The sequence below is a fragment of the Lissotriton helveticus genome, chromosome 2_1, assembly GCF_964261635.1.
Source record: "Lissotriton helveticus chromosome 2_1, aLisHel1.1, whole genome shotgun sequence".
Taxonomy (NCBI): domain Eukaryota; kingdom Metazoa; phylum Chordata; class Amphibia; order Caudata; family Salamandridae; genus Lissotriton; species Lissotriton helveticus.
In genome coordinates, this window is record NC_136059.1 from 497,094,474 (window position 1) to 497,106,545 (window position 12,072).

Below are 12,072 nucleotides of genomic sequence, written 5' to 3' on the forward strand. Positions count from 1 at the left end.
AAGGGAGGAGCGAGATGGGGCGGAAGTTCTTGAGGTCGGTGGGGTCCGCTGTCCCCTCCGGAAACTCTCCGGAAAGATGGCGGTGTTGAAGGAGATGTTGATGATGTCTCGGAGTTGGGGTGCGATGATGGAGTCGGCCTTGTTGAAGACGTGGTGGGGGCAGGGGTCGGTTGGTGATCTGGAGTGGATGGTGTTCATCGTGCGGGTGGTGTCTTTGGTGCTGACCGGGGTCCAGTTGCAGAGGGTGGTTGTGGGGGGCGTTGGTTCGGTGGTTGGGTGCGTGGTCTGTGCGCCAAAGCTGTTGTGTATGTCGGCGATCTTGCGGTGGACGAAGACGGCGAGTGAGTCTCAGAGGTCTTGCGAGGGTGTGATGTCGTTGTTTCCGGCGTTGGGGTTGGAGAACTCTTTGACGATGTTGAAGAGTTCCTTGCTTTTGTGGGTGTTCTTGTCCAGTCGTTCTTTGAATGTTGTCCTTTTGGTGGTGCGGGTCAGCTGGTGGTGTTTGCGGGTGGCGTTCTTGAGGGCAGTCATGTTTTCTGTGGTCTGGTCGTGGCGCCAGGCTTTTTCAAGGCTGCGGCAGTTTTTCTTGGATGTTTTGAGTTTGTCGGTTAACCAGGAGGCTTTCTTGCTGCCGGGTCTACTGGGAGGGTTCTTCAGTGGTGCGAGGTCGTCGGCGCAGTTGGTGAGCCACTGTGTGAAGGTGCGGGCTGCTTCGTTGGGGTCCGTTGCGCTGGCGGGAGGATTCTGGCTGAGGGAGGTGCTGAGCTGTTCGGCGGTGATCTTGCTCCAGCTCCTGCGAGGAACCTGTTGCGGGTGGTGGTGAGTCGTGGTTCTTCTGAAGCTGAAGTGGACGCAGCTGTGATCAGTCCAGTGAAGTCCGGTGGAGTGGCTGAAGGAGATGTGCTTGCTGGAGGAGAAGACGGTGTCAAGCATGTGGCCGGCATAGTGGGTGGGGGTGTTCACCAGTTGCTTGAGTCCGAGGTTGTCCAGCAGGGTGGTGGTGTTGCTGTCGTTGTTTTTCTCCAGGTGGAAGTTGAGGTCCCCTAGGAGGATATAGTCAGCGGAGGGGAGGACGTGCGGGCTGATGAAGTCTGCGATGTCTTCGCTGAAATGTGTGCATGGTCCCGGGGGTCTGTAGATGAGGTTGCCTCTGAGGGTGGTCTTGCGGTCGGTGTGTATCTGGAAGTGGAGGTGCTCGGCAGCGGTGAAGGTGTCGTCCGAGTTGGTCGTGATGCGGATGGTGTTCCTGTGGACGATGGCGATGCCTCCTCCAGTCTGGTTGACGCGGTCTCTCCGGGTGATCTTGTATCCGTCCGGGATGGCTATGGCGATGTCGGGCGCTGAGGAGGCGTTCATCCAGGTTTCCGTGAGGAAGGCGACGTCTGGTGATGTTGTGTCGAGGAGGTTCCAGAGTTCGACGGCGTGTCTGTGGACGGAGCGGGTGTTGAGCAGGATGCACTTGAGGTGGTTGTTGCTGGTGCCTGGCCTTTTGGGTGTGGTGCAGGTCCGGAGGCAGGTGAATTTGCAGGCGTGGCAGCTGAAGGGTCCGTGGGTGCGTTTCGGGGTGGCTCGGTAGCAGGCGGGGTTCCGGTCGGGTTTGAGTGCGTTGAGGGTGGCGTCGTCGTAAGTCCGTCGTGTGGGCTGGCACCCTCGGGGCCAGTGGTCCAGGAGCGGACCGGCGCAAACAGGCTTGCCATTGGTGCGCCTTCGGCGCACAATCGGAGCGCCCGCTACACGTGACCGCTGCGCGTACGCGTGGGCTCCATATGAGGCGAAGTGGGAGGGAGGAGCAGCTGGGAGGCGGGAGCGGGGCGGCCAATGGGGTTTACAGAAAAGAAAAGGGGGCGGGGCCGCGAGGGAGCAGAGGCGGGAAGCGGGGGGACACACCAGGGGCACAATCAATTGGACAGAAATAAAGAGAAAATAGTTACAAGCACAAAATGAGGGCAACACTACAAAACTAAGGAGGCACAGAACAGTTAATAGCGAATAAAATAAGTACAATTACGACAAGTATGAAATAAGGGCAACAGCAGGGAGAGGGACCGAGCAGCAGCAAGGGGCGCCGAGGTCAGGAGTGAGCCTGTGGTGCCGGGGGAGAGACGCGCTTCAGCTGGTGAGCCGAGCGGCGTGGGGGGTGTCCTGGGGTCAGGACACACTCACCTGTGCCGCGCGTGCTCCAGATGAGGCCAAGTGGGAGGGAGGAGCAGCTGGGAGGCGGAAGCGGGGCGGCCAATGGGGTTTACAGAAAAGAAAAGGGGGCGGGGCAGCGAGGGAGCAGCGGCGGGAAGCGGAAGGGGCACACCAGGGGTACAATTAATTGGACAGAAATAAAGAGAAAATAGTTACAAGCACAAAATGAGGGCAACACTACAAAACTAACGAGGCACAGAACAGTTAACAGCGAATAAAAGAAGTACAATTACGACAAGTATGAAATAAGGGCAACAGCAGGGAGTGGGACCGAGCAGCAGCAGGGGGGACCGAGGTCAGGAGCGCGCCTGTGGCGCCGGGGGAGAGACGCGCTTCAGCTGGTGAGCCGAGCGGCGTGGGGGGTGTCCTTGACAAGCTCTGTACGTTATTCTATAATGCAGCACCAGCATGAAAATGCATACCATCAAAACAATAAACATTGTTACACTAAGTTACAGTTACCTACAACAAGTACAGGTGCATAGAAAAAATGGGAAAGCATGATAACTGAACAGTGGTGGAAGCACCACCATCCCCTTGGTAGGAATATAGTTTATAAAAAATTATAAATGAAGATCTCTGAGCGAATTCTGGGGACCCCTCACCTTAGAAGAACCTAGTACTGGTAGTTGCTACATCATGAGTTCTGCAAAGCTCTGTTTCGTAGAATGGAATCTTCTGTCTGTAATGAGAAAAATGGTGCACGTTACTATATTGCAAGCATTTCTCAGCCGTGCCAAAAAGTGTAGCATTTTTAAGGATAAGCAATATGGACTAACACCAGAACTCCATCATGTGGCTTGTTAATGTTTTGGTTGACCTGGTACGCAGCGCTTAGACAGTAGCAGTATGAGGTCATGTGGGCTCAAAGGTGTCTTATACAACAAGCTGCGAGGTAACGTCACGTGTGCAAAAATGAAAGACACAAAGGTAAAATGGTTGCATGGATCAAGCTAACTAAGCAAAGACTAGAATGACCCTAGGGACCATATAACTACTAGTGTCTACACTACTACAACCTGATTTGTACTAGTGATGTATGTTGTATATGTATGTATTACTATTAACTAATTTTTCAATCTTGCTACTGACCAATAGGGGGAGGTGCAGATGACACCTAAAAAATGTGTAATGTTTTTTCTATGCGCACTACCGACCACCAGTGCCGGGGCCAGCGCGAAGGCCACGCGGGTTGCGAGGATGCGGCAGTTACGGATGGCGCTGCAGGGGGCGAGCCAGCACCAGTGGCGGGCAGTGGTAAGTTAGATTCATAATCCTTAACTATTGACATTACACTTACTCCAAGGGTGTACTGTATGTATACTGTACTGTTGAGACTTAGTAAGTAAGAAGTTGTTGTGAACATTTGAAGAGTGAAGACACCCTTTAATTGGCATTAGTAAAGGCATTAGGGGCGGGAGTATTGAGTAACCAATGGCTTCTTCTGTCTGATTTCAACTCAGCTTTGAAAGTTTTATGGTGAAGACTAAAAGTCAGATAAGATCACCTGGTGTTGAACTAAAAAGGGAAAGACGGGTGGAAGGAAGAAGGACGGGCGAGATTTAATATTTATGACTGACAGAGAGAGGGATACGTGCGATGCAAGTGATGCAAGCATGCAAATTGCAAAGGTGGCTGATAGGAATCAGATGCATGGTTGGTTAAATGCCTGAAAAAATCCTGCAAATGTTAAAGCCCAAGCCAGGGGGAGAATAGATACATACCACAAATGTTATGTACTGTGCTTTATAGGGCTACCATGCCACTATGTGTATAATTAACTTGTCTTACTGTTTTTCTAAGAGTATATTTTACTATAGTCATATTTTTTCTTTTTGATATACAGCTACTCCTTCCACGGGGAAACCGGATCAGAAGGAGTTGGCCGCCAAGGCACGGCGCCGTCAGCTGGAGGCCATACAATTGGAATATCGTCGGCTGGTGGTCCTGGAAGAGGAGGAGGAGGAGGCGGCAGCAGCTGAAGCCTCCTCCAATGCCCCGGGCCCCAGCCACTGCCCTCCAGCAGTACGGCGCCACCGTTCTGCGGCCACCTGCAGCTGCCTTTCCATCACTGGTGCCCCCCCCCACTGTGGCTGCAACTGCTGCGCTCTAAAGCACCGCGTCGCTCTACCTGAGGAAGCAGTGCGTGTCCTCCAAAGACAATCCCGCCGAACATAGGAGACCCTGTTTATTGCCCCTTTTTTATTTATTGTTTTGGTGGGTGGGAACTGGGCGTTGGGGTTTTGGACAATTGGACATTTGGTTGAACTTTTTCTTTACGGACATTGTTTGGGGTTAGGGAGAGGGGTGGTTCAGATTTTGTGTTTTTTTTTACATAGTTTATTTTTGTAAGGGTTATTAAATCAATATTTCTACTTTTCATACAATGTTGTTAATGTTTTGTGAGTGGGGTTACTGTTTTATATCACACTGTTTCCCTGCTGGTGTAGTGCCGCCCATAGCCAGTGGCTGATTTAAATAATTGGTTCACTTTGTAAGACACAAACAGATAGATGCGGCACCCCTCACTGATTGAGTTGTCCTACTAGTACTGTCAGTCTCTCTTTTCTAGTCTATGCATTCTTTCACTGGACTCAAAGGGGTTTGTGAATTGATTAAAACATGTCCATTATTAATTATGTCTCCCTCAAACTTCTCTTACCTTTGCTTGATGATTAACATAGGCACAGCGATGGCTACATGGTGATGATGGTTTCCTTTCCTAACATGCCATGATTATGGTGATGGTAGTAGTAGTAGACACTGGCAGGGCAGCAGCATCTGCAAAAAAGAAAATGAGACTGTTCGAGGAGTAGTAGAATGCAGTACAGTACAAAACTTACTGTGAAACAATAATATGCAAAAATATTTTACAACAAAACATAATGGTGGTGGGGATAGCCTACTATCAGAGTTACAAACTATAGTTGTGTCAAGTCACTTGGCTAGGCCTACAGTACACTCGACACAAGCGTAACAGTTATTGCTGTATATGAGGATGAAAACAAATCCAATGAATGCCGGCAATTAATGCGGATGTATATGTTCCTTTGGTAAATAAAAATCACCTCTAAAATATACTGCTCATGGGTGGGAAAGCAGAAGAAGATCCTCGCTCTGCCTTGAAATTGAAGTACTGTTGCTTTCACCACATCCGCCCCAGCAAGCGTGTTATAAATTATTGGTGTTCATTTAATTTAGTCACACCTCAATAAGTCACACAGGCCGGGGGAAGAGGGTTAGCGTTTGTTGAATGGATGGGAACAGGGGTTTGGGGAAAGGTTTGAAAATGGAAAAAAGTATGCATGGACAAACAACAAACGACAAACTCTCTAGACTACCATATCCATATCAATATGTTAAGGGAGAAAAAGGAAATGCATGCATGATGATGATTGATAAGGAGACCCGGATTACATACAGTTTTTGTTCAGTTGTTCCAGGCTTACTTTTACAGATAGCAAAACAAATTTTTAAATATTGGTTGGGATGAATCATAAACAGAGAGAAAACCTAATGATAATAATAACAACAAGAACACATTGTTGTAAAGATTGTAGACAAAAAAAAGAATCACATTATTTAAAAGATGATGAAAGTTGATACTGTTACTGTGTTATCCGGGTCAAAACTGTGGATTTGCATCTCGACCTTCCTCTTGGTCCTCTCGTCCATCAATCTTGGGTGTCGCCACTGCCTGCCTGGCAAATGTAGATTCATTGGTAAGGTAAGTGTGCATTGTTTTCCCAAGTACAGCACAGGGTAAGGCCCGGCCTGTAATTGTAGATGGAAAAAAAGGGATATTATTGAGAAACAAAGTTGAAAAAAATGCACAAGTTATGGTGTAGTGCAACAAGAACACTTTCCGAGGCGGCATGAATGCATCATCTCTACTCTAGTCTTTTTCCAGCATCGACCTACAACAGCAACAGGACAGAGCAGGCCACAGTGACGGCATGTCGCTCAGCACATCCTCTGTTTAGAGTACATTTTTTTAAGGAGTTGGACAAAGCACATATCCAGCAACATAGCATTTTACAATTTAAGTGACTAAATCAATGCACCACAGTTATACCAACGCTACATTGGACTCCACTTCTACACAGACATTTAGGTCTGCTGTGGTTGTTGTTGACTTGTTTGCCTTTTATGCCACTCATGAAACGTCCTGACTTGTTATTATTCCATCAATCATCTCCGATACTTGTACTGACTGACTGTGAAGATCGGCCTGCAGAAGAAGTACAATTTTGTTATTATTATTAAACAATAAGAGTAGAAATATTATTTACTTTAGTCACTCTTTAGTGTGTTCACTAAGACTAGTACACTTTGACTTCACTTCATGCACAACAAACAACAAAAACACAAACACTAATCACTCGGAGTCAGGTGTCCAATGCATGCCATTCATTTTCATTACCTGTTTCTCCTCACCTTAAGTTAAGGGGCCGTCTCTCTCACCACCATCATCATGGACGGTGCTGGTGTCATACTCAGTGTGCAATGTACAGATTGAGTCCCCTTCCTGTATTCAATCAAAAGCAATGTATCAAGCTGCAGTAGAAGTACAAATGTATTATTAAAAATTGTTGCAAGAAGGGGAAAATTACCTTGAGTTACTTTTAGTGTGTAGAATGATGATTATTACAAATAGTGCTCAATGAAATAACTTCATGCATAACAAACAACAACATAATCACTCAGTCTGCGTCCAATGCATGGCATCATTCATTACCTGTTCCATCTCATTTTCAGTTATTGGACAGTCTCCCTCGGCTCAGAAAGGAGGATAGCTATAGTAGTCATCATGTTCCACTTCTTTTGGAGGGACTAGGAAAGATTTATTTTTTTCTTCTATTTTGTATCATCCAATCTTCATCTGTCTTGAGGGCATTGAATTCAGGGAGATTCAGGAAGATGGAGCGGAGGAGCTGAATTCGGAGGACTGTACTGTGAAATGCAGACAGCTGAAACTCGTATATTGAAATAAAAAAGAGTAGAAGATAGTGGTGATGGATTTGTTGTTATTCAAAGTTTGTAACTGGAAAGACAAACACACAAATAAAGGAAAATAAGAGAGGAAGACAGTAAGTGTAAGCCTAATTGTCAGGGAAGTATAGCTCGTCCTCAAACTCTGGGGATTCAACCAAAAGTAGGTAATCATCATTCAACACACTACTTCCGTCACCTGAGCCGCTGTCCTCATCTTCCTCCCTTGATTCATGTATTGGTATGAAGTGCTGATTCATTTTGATCATTGTTAACCTCTCCACATTTTTGGGCGAGAGACTGGTCCTTCTCACTGTTACAATGGAACCAGCAGCACTGAAAACACGTTTGGAAGAAACACTTGTGACAGGGCATGCCAGATAGCTTATCGCCAGCCTGCTGAGCAGTGGCCATTGGGCCCTTTTCCCATACCAATACCGAAATGGGTTTTGATCAATTTACACCTCTGTTAGGTCCTCCAGATAGGCCTGGACCATCCGCTCAATGTTCAGGGGTGCTAAACTTTTTTGCGTGTCTTTTCTCTGTGCATCAGCACTGCGTTTACCAATGCCTAAATGTAAATACCAATCCTGTAAAGATTCTACTGGGCCGAATTATCAAGTTATTGCTGTTGTTGATAGTGATGGTAAGTGTTCTGATCCAAACGCACTGCCCTCAGCCTCCGAAGTTGCACGTGATGCCGGATGCCCTGCTGCAGTACTTATTGTGGGTTGATCTAGCGGGCTTTTAAATTTAATTAGCAGCCGTTCATTTTCCAACTTACTCGCTGCCTCAGCTATCTAAGTTTTGTAGCGGGCAACATCCATCTCTGAAAAAGGAATTCATGTCTTCAGTGCCAATTTTGTTCGTGGATCCTGAATTGTGGCAGAAATGTAATGTTCTTGTGACAAAATGCACCCTTGTATTGTCAGCTAAGCGACGGGCTAAGCTCTCCACCAACTCATAGGCTTCTTTTTTTCCTCTACACCTTTGTACGATTCAGACAGCGCCTTCAGCTGATGCTCTAGCATTTGCAATAATGGGATAGCTTGGCCTATAGTATAGTCCTCCTTGCTGACTTCACGTGTGAGGACTTCAAAAGGACAAAGTATGTCAGTCAGGCATTTAACTAGGCACCATTGGTCCATCTGAAGTGTAATGTCTTTCACAGTAGCATCCCCTCTTCGCATGACATATTCATTGAGTGGCCTGTACTGCTCAAACAAACGAACAAGCATGTAATAAGTTAAGTTTCAATGTGTGGCCACCTCCTGGATGAGTGCTTTGACTGGCATTTTATAGTCACGTTGAATGATCCTCAGCTGCTTCCGAGCTTTAAAAGAATGGCTGAAATGAGTGCATATTCTTCGGCAGGTGGTCAGTAAGTTGCTGACTATGGGTGCTTTTTTCAGAAAGTCTTGAACTATAATGTTTATGCAGTGCGCCAAACACGTAACCCTGAAATAGGAAGCAAGCTCCATGGCCTTAAGTACATTACTGCCATTATCTGTGGAAACAAAACCAATACTAATCCCTCTTGGGTGCAGCCATTCAAAAACCTTGCTGCAAAACTCTTCCAAAATGTTAACAGCCGTATGAGATTTCTCCATGGCGAACATGGCTACAGTTGCATGTTTCCGAGTAGCTGTAAAAATCTGAACTGTGTCAAGAGCACCTCTTTCAGATAGCTTATCTCTAACCCTTACAAAAGAGACCCAGTGTGCAGTGATGCACATGTAATCTGTGGCATGGCAACTGGTCCACATGTCTGTTGTCAGGTGGATATTGTGAACAGCACTCTGCTGCAAACGTTTGTCCAACCAATTCCAGCAGACCATGATGGAGTGCCGGAACAGCAATTCTTGCTAAATAGGACCGAATGAGAACCTTCCATCTAGGGCAGATGGCTGACACAAATTCAAGGGAACCCACCCCTTCCACAAATGAAAAAGGGAGAAGGTCCAGCGCTAACATTTTAGCCAGCTTTGCATTGTACCACCGTGCTGTTAGATGGTTGCATTGGAACTGTCCCTCCAAGCTAAGCATGCTCTCAATCGTAGGCTGAATTACTTTTCTTTGTGGTGCTGTTGTTTTCATCAACCTACTTAGGCTCAACGACGCACTTTAATTCATTGTAGTACTCGGTCCCCTTGGTGTCTCAGCCTGACTCTTTGTACGGCTCTTACTGCGGTGCCACTGAGATGTTGCTGAGGAGGATGTGGGCGGTACAACGACACTACTGGGGACAGGCCTAGAAATGCCTCCCTCTTCTTCACCTTCCACCGTAATAATATCGTCCCCTGATTCTTCATGCCCAACATCAATGGGTTGATTTGTTTTACTTTGTTGTAAGTGAAGTAGGTGATTTTCCCACACAATAGTGTGGTGTATTTTGAGATGACTTGTTTGGCCTCTGGTACCATAGTTTGTACCAAGCTTACCCCGCCGAATACGTGTGCGACAAATTCAGCATATAGCAACGTTCTCCTCCTTAGTGCTAACCGAAAAGAAGTCCCAAACTGGGGAGGAGAACTTTCTGGCACTGCTGGATGTGCCACTTTCAATACCAGATGAACTGGAGGGTGTGCTTGGAATGTGACTCTGTGCAGTTACACTGTGACTTCTACTACCACTACCTACTGAGATGGTTGAGATGGATGTAGGTTCCTGCTGGGCATTTGAAAATATGGCAGCTGGAGGTCGTGGTGGTGTAACCTGTGTTGGTGGTATCCATGCTACATCCCGCTCAGTAGCAGTCTTTCTGGATAGGGTGATAATGTTGGTCTCCATCCACTTTGGGGTGGGAGTGATGTGCGTGATGACTCGCTCGTCTTCATCATCATCCCCCTCTCGTACATCTAACTCCATAAGTTTTTCTGGAACCTTCCTTTTCAGTAGCATTGTCTTGTGGGGTGCATCACTCTCAGACTGAGCTGGTGGCTACCAAGTGGCATCACGATCCTCAGAAACAGGGCTTGAAGAAGAAGATGATGGACTAAGCCTCCTTTTCCTTGGTGGTGGTCTGGAAGACTATAGCTCTTCCAAAACAGTGGTTTGCTCCACTTTGTCTGCAGGAAGCTCGATTTCCTGAAATGCCTCTACTTCAGGAGCAACAACTACTATTGTGGGCTGTTCTTGTGACTGCTGCTGTTCTTGCAGCTGCTGCTGTTCTTGAGGCTTCTGCTGTTCTTGCGGCTGCTGCTGTTGTTGTTGCGGCTGCTGCACACTTAACTGCTGAGTTTACGCCTGCGTTGATTGTGACATTTCAACATCGCTGCATGTTAGTAGACTTACTACCTCTGCAACACTCAACGGCTTGGGACTAGGTTGGTGGGGTTGGACCGCTGGTGCGAAGGTGCTGCTCCCAGCTCGGTTTCCCGGAAAACGCTGCTGCATGCGTAATTTTTCTGGTCCAAAAAGAAACATTGGCCGGCACACCAGTCGTGGTTAGTGGCACTTCCTTTTTCTGTTCCTTCTTCTCACTGGCAACTTTCTTGGTACTGGACCTGGTACCTTTCTTTGGGGCCATCTTATTCAGATGTCAGGCAGGACGCAGGTGCACAAGTTGTGGTCACACGTAGATGTGATGAGCAGCAGGACTTCTGTCTGGCTGGCAGTACAACGGGTGATGATAATGACACCTCCTACTCTTGCTTTTTGTGCACCTAAAAGCAAATAAGCCAGGAGAAGAACATCAGTGAAATGTTGCATTTGTTGTTGTGGTTCAGTTGCTACTGTACTAGTACAAACAAACAAACAAAAGAAGATATAGTCTAGCCATTTCTGAGACTTTGTCAACAAGGGCTATGTTATACTACTGTGTACACACTATACTCTCAGGAAGGATAGGAAAGAGAATAAGAACCACCAAAATACAAATGTAATGGAAGTGGGGAGGACCCTGGTTGGCATTAAAATATTTGAGCATCACATCAATCATGGAGCTGCTGCTGGCAAAGGGGATGGATGGATGGAAGTAGTAAGCCAATAGAAAAACCATGCAGGCCTATATGCCAAAAGCAGGACACTAATAACTCCCACCACAACAACGGGCCACCAGCCACATGGACACTCACAAATCACAAGCAACAAGCAGGAGGCCTGGGAAACACCATGAACTGACAAAAGGCCTATAAAAGCCAGGCAAAGGATGCATGCTAAAGCACACTGCTCTGCCGGGTGTATGCATTGCACACCAACTCACACCAGACACACACAACAAAGGCATGTCTTTAAGACATCCAACATCAGAAACCCCACCAAAAACACATTTCCCAACTCAATCCAATGCCATCCATGCCCTAAATGATGTCTAAATTCAACATACCACACAGAAACACTTCTTTAATGCACATGTGGCTACCCGCTCTGAGTTTACTGGATGAAGGCAGGCCTGTTGGCAGACAAGGCCAGACAAGCTTGCAGGCCTAGTATTAAAAATGGCCACCAGCCACATGGCCAAGGCCACCCAACTACAAGAAACAAAAGACAGACAATGCACTTCAGACCTATTGCAAAAAGCACACTGCCAGCCTTCAAAATGGCCGCCAGCCTCATGGCCAGGCCTACCCACAACAAGAATCCTAGGCCACAAAGGAATAGCATGCAGGCCTTTATGGCAAAAGCAGGACACTAATAACTCCCACCACAAAAAAAAAGTCCACCAGCCACATGGACACTCACAAATCATGAGCAACAAGCAGGAGGCCTGGGAAATACCATGAACTGACAAAAGGCCTATAAAAGCCAGGCAAAGGATGCATGTTAAAGCACACTGCTCTGCCTTTTTAATGCAATAAAATGCAAAAACGAAAATACACAGGCCAAAAAAAAGGTCTACAGGGTGCATGCATTGCACACCAATACACACCAGACACACACAACAAA